The sequence below is a fragment of the Protopterus annectens genome, chromosome 4.part1 (genome assembly GCF_019279795.1).
Source record: "Protopterus annectens isolate FY-2018-M chromosome 4.part1, PAN1.0, whole genome shotgun sequence".
In the NCBI taxonomy this organism is placed as follows: Eukaryota; Metazoa; Chordata; order Ceratodontiformes; family Protopteridae; genus Protopterus; species Protopterus annectens.
This window is the reverse complement of record NC_056734.1, coordinates 707,522,190-707,545,317: the sequence shown is the minus strand read 5'-3', so window position 1 is coordinate 707,545,317 and position 23,128 is coordinate 707,522,190.

Genomic DNA, 23,128 nt, shown 5'->3' with positions numbered 1-23,128 from the left:
TTCCTTGGATGAAACATCTAAGACATTCTTTGTGCACTTAAAAATATATATATATATAATTACTGGTGGTCTTTCTGCTAAGTCTTAGGAATTGTCCCATAAGAACATCCAAAACTATGAAAAAAGTTCCTGTATGAGTGCTAATGCAATGTCACATTTTTTCAATGTTTCCTGCAAAAAATGTTTAATATTCATGGTTTTCTGGAATAGTAATACATTCCTGTATGATGAAAACACACAGAAGGCTATCGTCTATAAAATGTTTGCAACTCACAGCAGAACTACATTTAAATATTCTCTCGTGTTCACAACAGGAATCAACAATACTGGCATGTGTAGGTAGCACCTGTACCCATAGCGTTGTCTTTAATTTCTTTATGTTGTTGTCCTTTAAAGATAAATACATCAAATATAGAACATGCTTAACAGTTTAAAGACAGCTTTTATCCTCTTTCCTTCCATAAAGTAACATTTTAACTAAAGTAATATGGCTCTGAACCCTTCTTCATTATTAATGTTGTTGCATAATTAAGCAAGATCTGCTACAAGTAGGATGCCACCATCATAATGAAAAAAAAAACTTCTTTTAAAGCTGACAAAAAACATTGTGGACCATGAATTTAAAAGACTTCAAAGGACTATCTAAGAAAACAGAAACATATTCGTATACAGGACCATGTAATAAGAAGAAGAAGAAGAAGAAGAAGAAGAAGAAGAAGAAGAAGAATGCAATAACAGAGCTCATAGGTGGAGCCCAAATAATGTCTGTTACTTTAGTTTCTTAACCATGTATAAATCTGATTCTTCCTGACTGATATAAACATTCTGTAATATATCGAAAATGACATTATCTAAAATATTTTGTAACTCCCCATCTGATAGTTGAAAACAGCAACACAAATTTCTTTTTCCTGCAAAAGTTACATCATTTTCCTTTCATAAAAATCCAAATTATAGCCCCACATTGGTCCATGTCAGATACAAAGATACCCATTCTGAACTCCACCCCAGTTAAGGCTCACATTTTATGTTTCAATAAATTTCCACAACATTTAATAGTAGCAATATTATCTAATTGTTTAAATTCACCTCATGCAGCTCTCCAAGAGAAAATGCAATACATCAGGGCATTTTAAAGAGGCTGTAGCATTATTACTGTTGCCACAGAATAATTTAAACTGAAAAACTAAATGTAGATCAAATACAGCAGCAGAAATATGGCATCAATCAAAAAAGTTATTTGAATCTGGGCAAGAAAAGATGTGTGAGAAGAGCTGTATGGAAATATAAAAATGCTACTGTTCTTTCAAATAAAATGTGTAGGACACTGTACTTAAAGCTCACTTGCACAAATATAAAAGTAAAAAGATGTTTTCTACTTGCCTTTTCAGCAAATGTGTAGGATATAAAAGAAAATATGTAGCACAGTATACATATTTGTCACTGTCAAAATGTTTTATACTTAATAATGAAGATAAACTCTTCTTTTTGACTGTGCAAATCTACATTGCATTTCTCATGCTCTTGGAAGAATGAATCTAATCTCTTCTTCCTGACTATGCAAATCTGTGTTGCAATTCTCATATTCTTTGAAAGATGTTGCACTAGGTCATACATTGATGCCTCATTTGGATACTAGCTATTGAATCTAGGCTCATCCCCACTGAAGAGGTAATTGTGGAAAAAGGAATGGCATCTTCTAAAATTCAGACCAAATCCATGGGAAATCCTGTTTAAGGATGATAAATAGATGGGACTGCCTGTTCTTGCTAGTCAGTTAAAAAGGAGCAGGAGATAAAGAATTACAGGAGCTGCTGCATTGTCTGCTGGAGTACACTTGGGACAGAGCACAGTTTGTGCATCCATTTCTTGTAAGGACTGCACATTCTGTTATGAACTTGGAAAAAGAGCCAGTAAGGGCACAATATATTTTATAGCCAGAAGTAGATACGTTTAACATAATTTTTCCAAAAATTTCCTAAACTTATGAATGTTTTATTTTGAATTTCTTAAGCCAGTTATTTTTACTATTTTTGTAACTGCTTGGCAAAATAACATTTTAAACCACAAGTAAAGAATTGTATTATTTATCTCAGAATGCTGCAGCTGATGTTTTCTTTATTAGTCTATTAGTTATGCAGTTTACCCATGAATCAACGTGTGTAGTATTTGTCTTTGGAAGGATGACTGCTTAGAGCTAGCTGCTACCATTTAAAGGTAAAAGCAAGATGTGGTCTCGGTCTGTTAGTTCTGACAGTAAATTTGAGAAAGAGAGACAGAGATGATACTGGAAAGTCACCTTTTACTTTATTATAAAAATGTTTTGTGTGTCTGTGTGTGTACTCATGTGCAATAATTCTGGTCAAGTTTCAATTACTGTTGGAAAGATTGTACTTAATTTGGGGTGGGTGAAATTCTGGATAGTCAATGATTACAGCTCTCTCCTACATTTGTACAGTGTGCAGCATATCTGAGTGTCAGGTGTTGGCTATTCCCCAAGGCAACAGTGCAAATTTATCATATACCTTTAAGGTCAGTTGTATTTTGTACACTAGATAGTACCCCTTCAGGAAGTCAAACCCCATATTGCCGGTGCAATGTGAACACAACTACTGCTGGTAGCATTAACGTAATTAAAACATATGGCTCCTGTCTATCATATATTAACCAGTAGGAGCAGGTGAAAACATAAACCAGCTCACCACATACACACATATCCAGAGTTCCTAACTGGAAATTACAAATTATCTCACCCAAATTAATAATCACTTAAAGTCAACATTAAGGTCCATACTTCTACATAATACTTAATTTAATTTTTTTAGTTCATGCTGTTTTTTTCCTTACCACATCATCTTATTTGCCACTCAGCCTATTAATAGATGGAATGTATTTCTAAATTCAAACTAAATGAAGATACTCCTCTTTTGGGGCACACTACATCTAGATCTTTTCAAGACAGTGAATATTTATTTCCAATATATTCTTTTAGCAGTGGCAATCTGTATAGACATCCTTATATTAGTCATAAACATTTACACTATTCCAGGCATTTGAGGTCATAACAGAATTAACTACTTTGAGGTGGATATAACATTTGACTTAAAAGCATAAAGAAGGACCTGCCAGTGAGGAGGATGATGGTCCTGCATTTCTGAATAACACATATGAGTAAATGGGATATAGACAATATGTCTTGAATGGAACATTTGTATGGAAATAGGGACATCGTGTTTAATTTCTTTACTTCATTTCAAAATACATTTTAAAAATTAGGAGGAAGTGTGTTATCACCTCAGGTAACTATCATGATAAGACTGAGGACCTAGAAGTGGAGGACATGCTACTGAAACAACAGAGTGCCAGGAATTCACATCTCATAACACTTTTTTTTTTTTTTTTTTTTGTGGTTGGGCAGGAAGCAAACCTGGGGAGAGGTGAGGTTATTCTTAAATCTGGATTTATAGAATAATGGAAAGAACAGTTTTATTTTTCTCAGGTATCTGACACTGGTTTACCAGGCAGTAAATAGTGCTCAGAAAGCAGGTAGTTTTAACACCTCAACAGCATCTCACTATCAAAATGCTGAACTAGACGTAAAGATTAATAAAAATAAATGAATGAATGAATGAATGAATGGAAGCTGAATGATAGACTGGCACCACCCTGTATCAAGCAGCAAAAAGCTCACTATGTGAAAATAGATGATACCAGTCTTTTATAACAAGGTAACGTTTTCAGACCAAAGTATTGGATCACCATAAGCTACCTTACTTTATTAGAAGTATGAGAGAATATAATAATGATGAAAAGCACAAAAACATTATAAATTTAAAACAAACTAAGAAAAAGAAGCAACATGTTAAGATATAAGTGCACTTTATTTAAAACAGTTGAGCACGTTCATCCATGAAAGCACTCAAATGTGTTAAATAAAATGTGGTTATAAAGTAATGTTCTGCATCTTTTTCCTTACTTTGTTTTAAGTATGAAAAAATACATCAGAATCTAGTGTATTAGCTCATACCTACCCACATGTTCTGATCTTTCGTGTGCACATTTAAGTATTTTTTCTTCAACTAACCTGTTAGTAGTACTTCATTATACAATTTTTAATGAATGCAGTCTACTAAACATTACTGGAATTCTGTATTTCAAAGCAAAGAACTGCAAATCTAATGCTGAATATAGCCTATAAAGTGAAAACTAAAATATTGTGAAAAAAACTAAAAGCTTATGTGAAGGAATGTGCTGGATGCTTGCACAAGCAAACACAAAACTTAAAGGATTGCTGGAGAGCCTACAGGCTACATGGCTGACTGATTTATTGAATCCCTGAATTATTGACTCTGAAGTCTTGTCCTTTACTGATTGTACTAAGTGATGCTTTAGTACCATGCAGTTCTTCATAAAGCTCAGTTAATCATATCATAGGAATTAACATATATTTCTTTTATGAGTGACATTGTAGAAGGTTTATACTTATTCCGTTTCAAAGATTTCTGATAAAAGCTAATATTTTTTTTTAATTTACTGTGAGTACATAAACATCTGTGGAGCACAAAGTAGATACTGTTAAGATTTTGTCAAAATATTTTTAGTGCATTGTTAGAAAACTATATAAATAAATAAATACAAAAACAGCAAGTGAAGCTATATTTGGTTAAAAGAAACATGAATAACAGAAGTAATAATCAGATATTAAGTTGTCCAGCAGAGCAGCAATAAATGGCTGTTCATGCAGAAACTGAAACATGTTCAACAATAATAAGGAAAAGGTAACCAAAACAAAAAGCCAAACATCTTCATTGTCATGGAGTTAAACAACAAGTGTTACAAAAAATAATGCTTATAACATAACAATGTGATATAATATTTCCATGAAATTTGCCAAAACAAAAATGCATTTTTAAAAATTCCAAATGATTTAAGTGCTTTTAGATACCTAGATACATCAAAAGAAATCTACTTGACCAATGTAATGATTATACTAAAAGGAAGAAAATGTTGTTAGCAGGAATGATGTCCCAACAATTTATCAATAGTGGGAAAAGGTGATTATACTTTCAATGTTTAAAGAACATCAGTGATGTAATGTTCTGGTCACTCTTCTACCAGTTCTATAAAAGAGGTAACTGAAGTGACTACTAAAGCAAAAAGGGATATTTTTCTTAAGCCTTTCACCAAAACATTTTAATGTCTAACGTTATTAATAGTATGATGCTGCTTGTTGAGTTTTACTGGTTTGCACCCAGCTTGGACAAAATAATAGTCTCTGAGTGAAGTATAAATCAGAATTCCCATTACTTTGTATATAGTTGTACACAATAAGAAAAAGCTTTATTATTTTTTTATAATAAATAGTTAAAATTATTATATACACACATATATATATATATATATATATATATGTATATATATATATATATATATATGTATATATATATATATATATATATATATGTTCATACCTCTCAACCTGGAAACATCAAAAATCTGGACAAAGACCCATGAAAAATAGGTACAAATCTGTATGCTGATTACCATAAACTTTGCATACATAATTATGTAACCCCACCCTCTCCAATGGAATTGTGGGATACCAACTTTCAAATGCAAACTGAATACCAGACAACCAAAATATGGCCTCAGAGTCAGACCCTGTAGTAAATGGTAACCATTTTTTTTTAATTTGTAGCAATTATGTTCACTGGGAAGGGAGAAGATGAAGGACCTTAGGATTTTGTTTTTGGTGACTTGCAGTATGTGGGTTTTGTCGTAAATGTAGGGCATTTAATGGTACACAATATTCTAATCTTAGCAAAATAATATTATAGTTTGCTAGGACCACCAAAAGTCATTCTCCATAGCCTACTGATCAGTGGCATAGCTAGAGTTTGTGCCACCCGGGGCTGTCTTTAAGTTTTCTGTCCTTCTCCCCTCACAAAATAATGGTCAAATGGAACCCCCATACACAGACCTCCCCCCTACAGCTATTCTAATGTCTCATTACTTGGCTATTTTGCCCCATTTACTATAAACACAGTAATGTGCATGCTGCTTTACTTCTACAATGATTGTATGGATTTCATTTAAAAAATTTTACTTTACATTTTATAGCACAAACACTAATAGGCATCTGCTAAACAAAGCAATACAGTCTCACAATGAAAATAGACTTAGCATTAAAACTTTTCTGCCCTTGAAACTCATATTCATTGAAACAGCACTGAAACCCACGTTCAAAGAAAATGCAAAAGTCATCTAAATAATTCCACATTAAAGAGGTTGCTGCTAGCAAACAACTTCATATTTCATTGTTTCATCTACAAATAAAGTGCCTGTTGCCCTTGAAGAATAAATTGCCTCTGTTACATTAAAAATTATAAGCTAGTAATATTGCAATAGGGAACAGATGGCAAACTGATAACAGGTTCATAGTTACTAGGTATCTCCACCAAATAGGACATTCTCAGGACTACAGCATCCACCCCCTCTAAATCTACAACACAGCACAGTATCAGCAATCCATCTACATAATGCGGGAGTAGAACCCAGCGCCTTCTGCATCAAAAGCAAGTCTACTACCTGTTGTGCTACTAACAACACAAACAGACTTGGCATAAGCAGCACTAAACTTCTCTCCGCCCCTGAAGAACCATGCAGCACAAGAAATCTGGAAAAAGCCAACATTTATTGGGGGGACAAAGACCCAAAACCAGGGACATGTTTCAGACATTGCTTGTATAATCTAAGAAAGTTGCTAGAATAAAATATTTTGTGTTACCATGGGTTTCCTGAAAGACAGAAAGACTGAAACTTAAACTGTTAACATTATTTAGTGAATTCAGTTTTCAATGACTTGCCAGAAAATCACACATTTTAAGAGGAACAGACCAAAACTATGAGTAAAACATTCTATGAAACTTTGGGCAGTTGAGAAACTTCTTGAATCATGAGTGGTGGTATGGGTAGAGAATTTAGGCTCTTGCTCTTTGTACCCAAGGTACAGTGTTTGAATCTGAGTAACCCTACCTATCTGTTATACCTAACTGGGGCATTTTACACACACACACACACACACACACACACACACACACACACACACACTCCCATTAAGGAATGCACTTGCAACCCGAACTAGCAAGAATTAAGTAAATAACGCGTATCCACTTAAGTCTTGGGATACACTTGCAGAGCCATTAATACAATAAACTGCATGCACACACTTCAATGCAAAGGGAACTAAGTCATTAATGAAATGCACTTGCAGCCCGAACTAGCCATTAATAAAGTACACTGTGTGCACACACTTCAATGCAAAGGGAACTAGAGCCATTAATAAAATGCACTTGCAGAGCCATTAAGAAATGCACTTCCAGTCCAAAATAGCAGGAATTAAGTCAATGCAGCATCTCTACTTAAGTACCGTGCCACACTTCAATGCAAAAGGATACACTTGCAGAATAAAATGCACTGCCCACACACACTTCAATGCAAAGGGAACTAGCTAGCACTAGCAGCAGTAATTAAATATATGTGCATAGCCAATAATAAAATACACTTGCAGCCTGAACTAGCAGGAATTAAGTAGCTAGCAGTAATCAATGCACTGTTTCTCACATACCCCTCCATCATTAGTATACTACACTTGCAGAGCCCTAACTAGCAGGAACTAAGTAAATGTAAGCTCTCATGCCGCACACTTAATGCAGAGCCTGAACTAGCAGGAATTAAGTAAGTAAATGTAAACTCTCATTTGCAGCCTGAACTAGCAGGAATTAAGTAAATGCTTTGATTGAAAATACACTTGCAGAGCCTGAATTAGCAGTAATCCATTTCTCACACACCCCCATTAGTACACTACACTTGGAGAGACGAACTAGCAGGAATAATGTAAATGTAAATTCTCATGCCACACACTCTCAATGCAGCAAGAAATTAACTAAATGCTTCATTCAAAAACACACTTGCAGTGCCTTAACTAGCAATAATCCATTCCTCACACCCCCCTTTAGTAAACTACACTTGTAGAGCTGAACTAGCAGGAATAATGTAAATGTAAACTCCCGTGCCACACACTCTCAATGCACCAAGAAATTAAGTAAATGTTTTGATCAAAAACACACTTGCAGTGCCTGAACTAGCAGTAATCCATTTCTCACACCCCCTCATTAGTACACTACACTTGCAGAGATGAACTAGCAGGAATAATGTAAATGTAAACTCTCGTGTGAGTCATGCCACACTCTCAATGCAGCAAGAAAAATCTTTTTTTTTTGCCTTACCTGGACAAGTGCTGTGCGTACTGCCATAAAACCTGTGGACCTGCCTTAATTAAACCTGCAGACCAGTAAAGTTAAATTAAGTAATTTTTATGAATCAAATTCTAATAGGCTGTCTGTCTGCCTCATGCTGATGTCATCGCGCACGCCCTGCATGTGTTGACGTCAGGAGCAGTCCAAAAAAAATACTTAAAAAAAAATCCTGGACAGTAGGCATGCAGAAAGGACAGGCAATATTGCGAAGACAACAGTGCCCTTAAACCTTTAACTAGCAAGGTTAGCGAGCAGCCCAGTGCATCAAACTAACAGAAAAAAGTAGAATTATTGGAAGGGTGATTCCAATAATACTAACCTTGTTAACGATGTAGATTGAAAACATGAGAATATTTAAAAACTGTTTCTTGAGTTGATATGTGAAAATAAATTGAAAATAAAATAAAATAAACTATAATCACTAAAAATAATATGATAAGTATAAAAATCCGGCTCATCCAGAAAAAAATAATGTCTTGAAGAGGCTTTGTTCAATCTTCTTTTTATTAGCCAAAATGGTAAGTGAGTGCAAGGATAAAAAATAAAAAAGAAATAAACTTTAATAGTTCATGGTACATTTGTGTGGTTAATTTATAAACCATTGTTGTGTGTGTGTGTTAGTGCCACTACATTTGGACTTCACTGAAAGAGACTATAAACAAAGATTTATTAAGAGTATCCTGGACCTCATTTTAGAAACAAAACTAATGGACCCAGACTTCCCCACCACCAACAGCAGTTCTCATAAAAAACAGGCTGACAATCATGACCGATTTGTGATGATCCTCACTTACTCCACTGATTTCCTGACACTTAAAAAGATAATTAAAGAAAACTAGTGTATCATCAGGGAAAATCCTTCCATAGGACCACTGTTTCCAGATTCTCCTGATTTCAGTATTAGGAGAAACAAAAACCTAAGGCAGCACCTAGAAGGGGCAAGTAAAGATACACTACCGAGGACTAAACCTGGGACCTATCCTTGTGGAAGAAAAGTTTGCAGCTACTGTGACATTCTTAGCAACTCAGACATTTTATTTGGCCCAACACTGGTAAAACTTACTACAGCAACAAGTCCAGTAACTGTAACACCAAATTCCTAGTGTACAGAGTAGAATGCATCACATGCTCTGCAGTCTATATAGGGAAAACGATCAGGAAATTCAAAAGCAGGATAGCTCAACACCTGCTTGATATAAAGTGCCTTAACCCAAACAACATGCTAGCAAAACATGCTAGAGATAAAAGTAGTCACAACAAATTAATTTTTCACGTAGCTGATACCCTAACCAACGACCCACTTCAAGGACCCACTAACTTACTGCTCGAAAAACGTAAGCTCGAGTGGCAAATAAGACTAAACACTAACAAAGAACTGGGTCTCAATACCCACCTCTCTATCAGTTGCCTGGTAAACCTAAGGAAACTGAACCATCATGACTATTATTAAGGTTTAATCTGGGACTGGAAAAAGACTGAAGGACCTACGCTCTTCTAATTTCCCTATGAAACTTTATCTTACTATTACCCATAGTATACTCTAATATATGGTTTCCACGGTGGTACAGCAGTAGCATTGTTACCTCACAGCAAGAGGTTCTCCCATTTGATTCTCGGCTTGGCTTGGGAGTGCCTTCTGTGTGGAGTCTGCATGTCATCACCGTGATTGGGTAGCGTTCAAAAGACATGCGTGCGTAAATGGGCGTTCCTTTCTTGAAGGTTGGGTGTCGAGCTGGCACCTCGGCGTTTTGTAAAAATCTACTGCCAATCATTAGCGGACTGGAGTTCCGCTGTAACGAGCCCTTACCGGGAAAAAGCGAAAGACAAACAACTTTCTTTTCTTGTATTTTACTTTTATATGCCTGTTTATTAGTCAATCTTTTATTTACAGGTAAGTTTGATGAAGCGATCCCAGCGAAAGTGCAAACTCAGGGAGAAAAACTGCCCTGAGACTCTACAACCTGCTCATTTAATTCCCGGCAATACTGTTTTTTCTGCACTGTTACAATTTTTTTTATATTACCAATCTGTTTAGTTTGTCACACAATCAATTTGGAAAGTTTCCTAAGCAAGTACATGAATGTCATTTTTAAGGTATCTTTAAGAGTAAGATTTACTACGCAGTTGATTTACAACTGGGTCTGATACTTCCCGCCTTTTTTAACAGCTTGATTGCCTACAACCCTAATGCCTTCTACGACCTTTATCTAGTTAAAGGTAATTGTTCAATAGGTTTTTATTAATTCTGTGATTTTTGACATGATACTTTGTTTCTGTACTGATTCCATATGATTTTTTTACAAAGTTTGTATACATTTGTCTTTACAGTACTATGAATTGTGAAGGTTTTCAGCCTGACTTTGCCCACCCAGTATCTCTGGTCAACCATTTTTCTCTGGGCCAGCCCCTTCTTTTTACCCATAACATAATTAATCTTCAATGTTCCATTCTCAAACAAATGTGACAAGCTTCCCGCCGATCTCATTCCCCGCTAAGCTATCGTTCTCTCTACCATTTTTAGCAAACCTCTTTTTCTACTTTCCTCTATGGTTTTTCAGCCCCGAATGCAGCTCCACTCCTTAACAGCCTCCAGTAATTTCTCCAGGTAATATACTAAAAACGAACGATACTTATACAGACAGACATGCACTATAGTAAAAAACAGCCATTTTTTTATTACTTCATTCACCACTAACTAGACTCTCTCCACTAACCCCCACCCCCCTTTTTTAATTTAGTTAACCGATTGCCTCACCTGGCTTATGGATTCCCAGGGAAGCCCGTCCTCCCACATTCAGCTTACCTCGACCTGTTCTACTTCATGGCTTGTACATTCCTGTCTCCCAAACACTTTTCGCCATAATATTCACTAATTAATCACTTTTATTTGGGATTTCAACATGCAATTAATCTTTAATTTAAAATAAATGTTTCTTTAGGATCTGAACATCAGTCAGAAGTATTGCAAATATTATCTCACCACTGTTTCCCTCTCATTTTAATCCCCGTAGTAGTCTGACCATTTTGGCCCTACACTTCTAATACATTTCTCTTGATTTCCTTATGAATCAATCAACATTGTGGCTACTAGCTCACTTATTCCAACCCTGCCCCCTCAATTGCCCGACCAATCCCCTGTTTTTGCGCCCAAATTACTCCACCCCTCCACACACCTATTCCAACAATACCCTAATACATGCCAATTCTTGACATCACTCATACCACTCCCCCTACTTATCCAATTGGCCTATTCCCCACAGACTCCACTACCCCTGCCCCTATCAGCATCCTACTTCTTAACCCAGCCCCTATTACACACCCCCTTCTCCCAATTGGCTAAAACTACCCTCCTCCCATATACACATCCCATGGTACCACCCCCCCTTTTGCTCGTCAACACTTGACATTGGATAGTTTTTTTTATTATTTGAACCCCTTATCCAATTACAGAACAGATGGAGCATCCTTTGTTTCCCCACCCACTTCCACATGGACAGCATGCATACCCACACCTACTCGGACGACTGCATTTGTATTCAGATTACGATTTTACAAGAAGAATGCCTATTTTTTTGTATTAACAGAACGAATGTAACCAAATAAAATTGCTAATGTAGTGTGGCACTAACACACACACACAAAAATGGTTTATAAATTAACCACACAAATGTACCATGAGCTATTAAAGTTTGTTTCTTTTTTATTTTTTGTCCTTGCGCTCACCTACCATTTTGACTAATAAAAAGAAGATGAACAAAGCCTCTTCAAGATGTTATTTTTTTCTGGATGAGCTGGATTTTTATACTTTTATTATTTTTAGTGTTTATATTTTATTTTATTTTCAATTTATTTATTTTTGCATATCAACTCAAGAAACAGTTTTTAAATATTGAGTTTTCAATCTACATCGTTAACAAGGTTAGCATTATTGGAATCACCCTTCCAACAATTCTACTTTTTTCTGTCAAAAAAAACCCCTGGGAAATTCGGAAATTAAAGGTGCCACTCGGGAATTTGTGGCATCCCAATATTTTGCCCTCAAAACTGGTATTTACCAAGGAATTCGGTATGGTTGAGAGGTATGATATATATTATATACATGCGCATGCGCGCATGGACATACACACACACACACACACACACACACACACACACACACACACACACACACACACACACACACACACACACACACACACACACACACACACACACACACACACACACACACACACACACACACACACACACACACACACATATACACACACACACACACATATGTGTGTGTGTGTGTGTGTGTGTGTGTGTGTGTGTGTGTGTGTGTGTGTATATACACACACACACACACACACACAATGTATATGTATATGCATATATATATATATATATATATATATATATACACACACACACACACACACACACACACACACACACACACACATGGTTTCACTTCAAAATGTCGAAAACTCATAACAGCTAATTTCAAAACAGCGAGACCATAAGATCAAGAATTCAAAACATCTAAAACTCATAATATCGAATTTCACAACATCAAAGATGTATAAAATTGAGTAGTGTATCATCAATCATGTAAATGTTATAGTTTATTCTGTTAATCGGCATATAGTGTTTATTACACCATTATGTATGTCTTTTTAGGCCATAGTGGTAAGTGATTTATACATTGTGTGTACATTCTTTATGGTGATCGCGATACAGTGGGGTTAGGAAATTAACTTTTTCCCACCGTACTGCCATCTCGGAGTTGGTATATTTAATTTACGGGAGGGGTAGGGGGTCTTGCCCCTCAGCAGAAACGTAGTAAAAAGTGTGTTTTTTCATTTGGTGTTGTTGTTGGTGGAGAGGATGTTATTTATATTTAATCTGTAGTTTTCGATGTTGTGAGATTCGATGTTATGAGTTTTAAACTTTTTTAAATTTTTGATCTTATAGTCTCACCTTTTTGAAATGAGATGTTATGAGTTTTTGACATTTTGAAGTAGAACTATATATATATGTATAGCTGTTCTATATGATCAAATGTTCTTAATCAGATGGTTAAAAAAACAGCATTAAGAAGTTTGAACATACAGAATACCAAATGCCATAAATATTGAACACAAAAAGATCGCAAAGGACAAGTATTTCTTCTCTCGATCTCCACACTAAAACTTCCCATAACACACCTCAAATTCATCTGAAAAGTGGCAGTGATATGAGAATTTTTTATTAAGGTAAGGTGTATGGTTAGGCTTGAAGGAAGGAGCAGTGTTAGGGTTAGGGTTAGCACCCATTAATATGATCAGTAATGACAAGGGAAACCTCCTAACACTGGACCCAACATGATTTGGTTTCATCAAGGGCAGGTCATGCTTACATAACAATGTGGACTGTTGTGAGAAAGTCACCACAGCAATGAATGTGGGCATTTGACAAAATATCCCACTCTAGCATTGTTGACAAACTCAAGAGGTTAGGTATAAACCCTTGTGTCACCCAGTGGATAGCCAGATGGCTCATAGACAGGTCAGACTTAGACAGTCCATCTCTACAAAAGGCCAGACACCAGCAGAGTCCCTCAGAGATTGGTGTGAGATCACTCTTCTTTAGCATCTACTTGCCTGAATTCAAGGCCAACATCAAGGGCTTCTGGTTGACCACACTGCAGACAACTGCAAATTAGGAGCATTCATTGAATTCCCAACCAATACTAATGACTTCCAAGTAGGGCTGACACAGAAAAATAACTAGTGCTAGAACCATGGGCTAAAACTAAACACCAAGAAATGTATAATAGTATCCTTCAGGAGGTCAGCCATCCCTGGAAACTATCCTATTGACAACACACCTCTAAGAGTCAACCCAGTAGTCAGGGACTTGGGAACAAACATAGACAGTAATCCAGCCTTTAACCATCATATGTCTACAGTAGTGAGAAAACCATTCTATGTTGTGCAAGCTATAAACAAAGGTATGGCATATAGGTTCAAGTAGGTTATTGTTCCACTGTATTCGACCTTCATCAGACCTGTCAATGAGTACAATGTCCCCTTTGGTATGTAGCAAACCAGGCACATCCAACAATTAGAACATTCACAGAGGTTCTTCACTAAAAGAATACAGGGAATAAATAACATGTCCTATGCAGACCACCTCAAAGCCTTATCCTTGTATTCTGTCCTCTTCAGACTGTTGAGGGTAGATCTATGTCTAGCATACGAAGCATCATCAGACCCCACTGTAATGGATCTCCTGCATATAAGCAAAACAAACGCCACCAGAGCTGTTTTAAAGACTTCGACCTTGCCTGTGATATAAAGAGGACCTGCTGGAGACACAAGTATCTACTCCAGAGACTACCCTTTCTTTGGAACAGGCTTCCCATTCATGTGAACCAGAATTCCTCCCTGGCCCAATTCAAGTGCATGGATGGGGAACTAGAAATTCAGCCCTGGTTTGGCACAACTTTCTCTAATGGCCACAGGCAGCTTGGGTATGGTTCATCTCCCAGGCCCCTGCCTGTAAATATTTTGTCTCCTAAGCCCTTGCTTACACTTATCAATAGCAGAACTTATTAAAGACTTGGAATGCATGGCTAGTCATAGAAAGGCCCCAGTGATTAGTAGCATAGTACACACCTATGAACCTATTATGACCATTAGATGGAATTGAAAACAGACTTCAAAATAAATCAGGAAAATATTTGAGAATAAGATCAGTTCCTTTTATCATGAATTTAATTAAACAGCAGCCATGTATTACCACACCCACTTTCACTTTCAAACGTGTGCCCACATCCTATATAAAACTACTCTAAATAAACTCAAACCATGCTCTAATTCAGCTGATAACCTCCCAAGTGAGCACCTTAAAAAAGCAGCTGATACCACTGCCCAGTGTGTCAATCCTTATAAATAGGTCAGTCCAGGAATCCACATTCCCTCTTTCTGGAAAAAAGTCACACATTATTCCCTCTGCACAACAGAGGAAATGCAACTGACATTACTAACTTTAGATCTATAGTAATCACCCCCCCTCCTCTCCAAAATAATTGAAAAATGTGTTCAAAAACAATTACTAAACTATCTCTTACAGGAAGAACTGCTATCCTCCACACAATGCGGCTTTCATCCTTCCCATATATTACTAACACTGCACTCCTATATAGATACTATCAATAAAGCTAGAGATAATGTCAAACTAATCTCCTCATTTCTAGAATTGTCTAAAGTCTTTGACACATTTGTCACAGCAGATTTCTACTTCAAAAGCCATCATTAGGTCTCTCTCAGCCCACCCTTCTATGGTTCAAAAGCTACCTATCCAATAGATATCAGTCAGTAAAATGGCACTCCACCCTCTCGCCATACCTCCCTGTTACCTTTGGTGTACCACAAGGCTTTATCCTTGGTTCCCTCCTCTTTAACATTCTCATCAACACCCTCCACACAACAGGCATTCCTAATACAGTGCACAGGTGACTCCACACTCACATGCACATCTGAAAACATAGCACCCCTCCAAAAAATTACTCAGCCCACAAAAAACAAGGAAGCTCTGGCCCCTGACATAACTCAATGAGGGAGCCAGGGATTTCTACCCTTAAAAAATTTTCAGGAATGCTTTCAGGTCCCTCTGATATAATAAGCCATGGATCCCCCTTCTTGGCCAAAACAGACATCTGACTAGTCAGGCTGGACATATGAACAGGCTGTGCCTTATAGGTCTCCAATAGGGTCATTACAGCAAGAGCAGCTGAAATACCCAGATGATCCATGGACTAAACATGAAGCACAGCAGAGATGTCTGGGTGCAACTGGACATCTGAAGCTTCAGAGGTTAATTTCTTTAGCTTCTTCTTTGGCTAGAGAGGGGCATCTGACTGGGAAGCTTCAGAAGCCATTTTACTTTATGAAAGCTCCTTTAAACTTTAATTTTCTAGATAAGGACAATCAGCTCACACAGATCTTAGGGACAAAGGACTGACAAACTGACCACTCTTTATAATTATAACTGGCTCCTAAACAAAATAAACATATAGAATGATTGCCCCACAATCACATTTTCCCCTAAGGTGACATGAAATACAATCTTTTCATCACTAAAATGGTAAGAAAAAGGAATGTTCCCCAACAGGGATATTTATCTGCCAAAGCCAATCTAGCTGGCACAGACTGTATGACTGACAGACCAAAGCTGAATCATATGTTGAGTGTTCACACTAGCAGCAAGAATGTTCTAAGGTAATTCACACTCATGTTCTAAGGTAATTTACTCCTATATGTGTAGCTCTCTCAAGCTTTGGTCATACAACAGACAGACGATGCAAGAGGAAGGCGGACAGGCTTTGATAAGCTGGCTGGATATATGTTTTCCTTGGAAGGATATCCAATCATTTAGTAATACTGCAACAATTATCCAAGGAAGAACATCAAAATTTACATCACCTGTCGCTATATAAATCAAATATGTGTTCCATGGATACAACTGATACAGATTTAGCAGATTTACTGCAGCTATGGCAACTGATCAGAACTAGCTTTATACATTTTACTTGGACTCAAAAGTGTGGGATGGGTTTGATATAATGGTTAAGGACTTCACCTAACAGATGCAATGTACAGGTTTTGATTATGGTCTTGGTTTATTGTCAAGGCTTAAAATAGCCCATCAGTGCAGTTAGCCTAGCATTCACCCATGAACCATGAACTTGGGAGCTGTAAAAGTACAGTCATGTTAGTAAACTTACCATAACAGATGTCCAAATGATCCCAGTAGCCTTAGCTATATGGGTTATATCCTGCTAATTATATAGTGGGCAGTCAGCTTCCAATGCTTTATAGCATCTTTCACACACACAGACCATTGGGTGGCTAAAGTTGGGCTGCTAGAAACATAGGTTTGAGTCCCAAGCCTTTCAAAGCTTTCATCCCAACTGAGAGAGGGAGACTGAGCCCTAAGAGGAAGTAACTAGGAGTAAAAATATATATACCTATATACACACCCTAACATAATAAAAAAAATAGGGGAGCTGGAAGGATGGAGTGGTTCAAACATCTCAGTTATGGTAAGTTTACTTACACAACTGTACTATATTCATCAAATTAATCATTGCAGCAGTAGCCTTAGCTATATAGGTAGATTACCTTAGTTTACAACATCTGGGAGTGGAAGGGGAAAGGTCCAGGACCCTCTGGAGAATGGTCCTAGAAAAGCCTGATTTAAACTTTGTAATGCTTGTAGTGCTTTATAAAAGTATGAACAGAGGACCAAGTTTTTGTTTCTAGAAATTTTCTAGAATCCAACCCTTTCTAAAAAGCCATAGATGAAGCCAAGGCCTTGGTAGAGCTGGCCTTGACCCTGCCTGGAATACATTTGTTGTGGTGAGACTAACAAAAGGTAATAGCCTGAGACAGCCATTTAAAAATAGTCTGTGTTGGTACAGATGGTCAATTCTTCTTACCTTCAGCAGAAATGAACAATTGATCCAAAGATCTGAAAGATCTTGTTCTGTCAAGAATAGTACCGAAGTTGTTTATGGGCATCACAGGTATTGAGAATCCTTTCCCCCTCATTTTTATATTCAGGAAAGAAAACATTGAGATGGATAGTTTAGCTTAAAGTAAACATGGATACCACTTTAGGAACAAAAGAAGGATTAGTGCACAAAGAGGCCTTGTCTCTGTGGAAAATGAAATAGGGTTGACTCGCTGTTAACAGCTTGCAACTCAGATATCCTTCTTGTAGAGATCAGAGGAATCAGTACAACTGTTTTCCATGTTAAAAACCTTGAGTCAGACAGATTAAATCTAAATCAAATGGGGCAAGTGTTAGTGTCTCTAACACAAAATTAAGATCTCAAGGAGGAGCCACTGATTTTCTTGAAGGTCTCTTAAGCAAAACTACTTTCAAAAACATTTTGACATGAGAATGTCTTGAAGAGGGGAATCCATGTGCAGACATGCTGAAATCACTAACAAATGAACCTTGATGGAGGTATAAGAAAGGCCAAAGGATAGTAACTAACACAAATATTGTAAAAGCAGAGAAATATTAGCCTTGAATGAGTACTGGTCATGTTGTTGGTACCAACCTGAAAACCTTTTAATTTACTAATATATATAATTTTCTAGTAACAGTTTTTCCTGCCTTCATTAGTATCAGCTGCATGCCCTCAGAAAACAGATGCCTAAAAGGAATTAAGACCATATCATCCAATCAATCAGATGAAGCTGATTAGGGTTGGTTGTACCAAATACCTCCTGTTATTGTTTGAGTAGATGTAGATCCATTCTCTGAGGAATCTAGTGATAACTTCCCCTGGCTATTTCCAAAAGAAGGGAGAACCACTGTTGCCTGGGCCAGAAGGGCGTCACCACACTGATCTCAGGGGATTTCCTTATGAATCCTCTGAAATATCCTGGATATCAGCAAAAAGAATGGAAAAGCAAACAAGAACATTCCTGTCGATGGAAAGGAAAAGGCATCGGACTCTCAGGCCTTCTTGGATGGAGTCTTGGAGCAGAAATTTGCCAGCTGATTGTTCAGAAAAGAGACAAAGAGGACTACTTGAGGAACTCCTCACAGAGGGATTGAACCTTGGAAGATTCCTCTGATCTATTTTCCATTCATGAGGGTTTGCCTTTGCCCTTCTGAACTTGTCTGCCCCACAGTTTTGCTCAAATGGGCTATAAGATGCTTGTAGAGTGAGAATGTGATGTGACGCTATTACAAAGCTGACATGACTAATCTGCAAAGTGGGTAAGACCGGTCCACCCTTGTTTGTTGATGCTCCATGACTGTTGTATTGTCTATAACAAGTTTATTTATTTTATTTATTTATTTAACATTTGTTTGCCAGGATAGTCTGACTGGACAACAAGTGTCCGTTTTCAGTTGAGTCCTGGGGAGAAAAACTTCATAAATTTACAGAGAAGAAAAATTTACAAAGGAGACATTACAGAGTAGTAGCATACAGACTGTAGACTTTACATCAGTTAGTATACAATAAGAGGATATTACCCCTTTTGTTTGAAGATACAAATGTACAAAATATACAATGGGAGTAGATAAGAACCTGGTAGAGCACTGGGAGATATTTCACAACTGAACAAGAGTATAAAAAATGTTTAAGTTTCCATATATACATTCAAGCAAATATACATGTAAGAGCATATATATATATATATATATATATATATATATATATATATATGGTTTCACTTCAGAATCCTGAAATATCACAATCCTGAACTTCATGATCTGGAAGTCCAAAATCCTGAAAATTCAAAATACTGAAAACTCAAATTCCTGAATCCCAAAAGACTGAGAACATACAGGATACATATATTGACTTATATAGACAACACAAACCATATTACATTCCACCAAATATAAGCAGGGGGCAAGCCCCCCTGCAACCCCCATGTGGGGGGCTGTGCCCCCCACACCCCCTGCTACTTAAATATATCAACTCCAAGATCGCAATTCACTACACTATCATGATTTATGTTGTAGTATAGCAAGTTAAAAGGGAACATTACTAAGGTTACAACAGGTAGTCGTGAAACATGTGATGGTATGTTTGCCATTTTTCTCTGTGGAGTGCAATCTTGGAATTCATATATTCGTATATGTGCTTGCCCCCCTGCCCATACTTGGTGAAAAGTGCTATCCTTTGTCTTGTATGTGTTTCTGTGTGTCCTTGTACTAGAATATTGTCATTCTTTGTGTCCTGTATATTTTCAGTATTTTGGGATTCAGGATTTTGAATTTTCAGGATTTTGGGCTTCCGGACTATGAAGTTCAGGATTGTGATATTTCAGGATTCTGAAGTGAAACTATATATATATATATATATATATATATATATATATATATATATATATATATATATATATATACACACACACACACACACACACACACACACACACACACACACACATATATACATGTACATACACTCTTATATAGGTTATTGCTCACACATGGATAGGTATAGTTAGAGCGTGTTGTTTGTGTTGTCCAAAACAGATGGGGTGTAGAAATAGTGAGTGTATGCGGCTTCAGGGGATCAATTACAGTTGCATGGATGGTGAAGAGGTATGTTTTAAGTAGGCTTTTGAAGGAGGCTGTAGAGTTTTGTAGTCTGAGGGTCAGGGGGAAGGTTGTTTCATATCTTTGCTATTTCATGGGCAAATAATGATCCCCCGGAGTTGTTTTTGCATGGGATGATTTCAATTAAGGCTTTGTTGGAGGACCGAAGTTGTCTATTTGAATTGTAGAAGTTCAGCATGCTAGTCAGGTCAGGGATTTTCTTGGAATAGTACAGAACCAGATGAGGTAGACTGAGCTGATGGTATCTTAATAGGTTTGGAACTTAAAGAGGTCCACTGGACCAAAGATTATTCAGAGTTGAGTGTCTTGATCAGAGCAAGCATCTCCTTTATATTTATATGCTTGCATTGGTCCTTGGTGTCCCAAACACCTTGCACTTTTATCCCTCCTAAAACTGCTCTACAAGCCCAAGGTATCTGTTGTGCCTGCTTTGAAGAAGGAGTAAGAAGCGTCAATCTCAATTTAGGAAAACTTGCAGTCACCACCAAGTGATTTTTATTCTGACAAACAACAAGAGAATTGATGTTGAAAAGATAATGGGTGTTGGTGGTGAGACAAAAGAGACTTCAAATACCATTTTATCTTTCTCATGTAGATTCTTGCCAGGGGTATCATGAGAATCAGGAATCTGTGGCACAAAATGGAACTAACTCATAAAATCAGAAGCATGAAGATTCTGGTCTTTGGTTCAGTTAATAAATTAGCATGCAGTGCCTTAGGTGGAATCATATCAATATTCTGTAGGGTCACATAGATTAGAACCAGCTAGATGTGAAGATGAAGGACTAAAGGAATGAGGAAAAGTAATTAAATTATATCCTTAAAGACGAAGTTCAATAGGCCATAGGTACTCTGAGTAATGACAAAATTCCAGATCCTGTTGTCACTCCTGGAGAAGCAGATGAACTTGGGAAGGAGCAGCTAATAGAGACTATGCATAGCTTTTTTACTGCCTGATTGAAATCTTTGAATCTTCCTGACATCTAAAATGGTGTGAATATTGTCTCTGGCCACAAGAAAAATATTTAAAATTCACACATAAAAAAGTACAATTGTGTAAAATCTTACCATAACAGTGGATGTCCTTCTCATAACTGTTGCAGGTTTCTTCACCTAGGGATCTCCTGCCAAGGACAGACCAATATCCGACCAGTATACTAAAGCCTTCAGCTCTTATAGGTGCCATACATCACATGTATGCTCCCTGTGCAAGGCATAAGGCATACTGGTGATGTATGGATGCAAACACTCAGAAATGAAAAAGCCCCAGGAGGAACAGAATAACGTCAGGGACAAGGTGGAACATGTGCATCATGAAGGAAAAGCAGAGAAGGAAAAAAGGAAGAAGGGACCCTCAGCCAGGAAGGAAATAGAACCCAGGGCAAAAAATAGGACAAAGGGAGGAAGCAGGGAGGAAGCAAATACTGCAACACTGAAGAGAAGGACATTGTCTGTTATGGTAAGATTTTACACAACTGTACTATGCCCTTCCATATCACTGTTACAGTATTCTTCACCTAAGGGAGAGTACAAGGACTCAATAGGAAGCCTGAGAGGAGGAAGGCAAAGAGACATCCACCACAAAGCCATGCAGAATAGCCCTAGTAAAACCTGCCCTAGCCCTAGAAATAACATTTAACTTGTAATGTTCAATGATAGTATGAACAGAGGACCAAGTAGCAACCTCAAGGATAGAATTGGTATCAAGACCCTTTGAAAAAAGGCACCAGAGGATTCAACTTCCCTAGAAAAGTATGCCTTTGCAGACAAGGAGAGACATTTGCTATGAAAGGAATAACAGAAGGAAATGGCCTTAGAAATATGTGAGATGATTTGTTTTGAAACAGTAAAACCCAAAGTCCTAGGAGGAAAAGAAACAAAAATAAAAACGCTCAGATTTGCAAATAACTTTAGTTTTGTCTAAATAATATCTGAGCTGTCTATGCAAATCCAAGGTGTGAAGAACCTTATCACTGGCAAACTGCAGAGAAGGGAAAATGTAGTAAGACGAACAGACAGATAAGGACAACTCACTGACTCCCTTGAGCATAAAAGAAGGATTAGTATGAAGATACACACTGTCTCTATGAAAAACTAAAAAAAGGAGGACTAGCCATCTGACCCCAAAGTTCAGGTACTCTTTTGGAAGAAATCAGAGCCAAAAGAACAGTCTTCCAAGTACAATGTTGTAAGGAACCTGAAAAAGCAGGCTTAAAAGAAGCCTGGGTTAACTTTTCACATACAAAATTGAGGTATCAAGAAAGCAGACTAGGCCTCCTGGGAGGCTTGTTGTGCAGGACACCTTTAAGGAGTTGCGTGATCTCAAACCTAGAGGCCAGAGGAGGACTCAAGTGCAGACAAGCAGAAATTGTTGACAGATGAGCTTTAGCTGAAAACATGCAAACCCAGCATGGAGCAGATCACACAAGTAAGAGAGAACCAGAGGAAGCTCTATTTAATTTCTCCAAATCTTTTGGGTTTCTAATACCATGACAGGAATGGAACCCATTCCTAAGTCAAAGTACAATTAAAGTTCATGAAATTAGCATTGTTTCAATCTTTGATGTCAGCCAGAAGTGCTCTTCACAGCACCCGCAATCACTGCAAAACTGTAAGTTAGGACAGGAAGAGCAAATTGATTTATAGCTTGGATTTTGTTCCTATATGTCAAAGCTGTTTTCAAT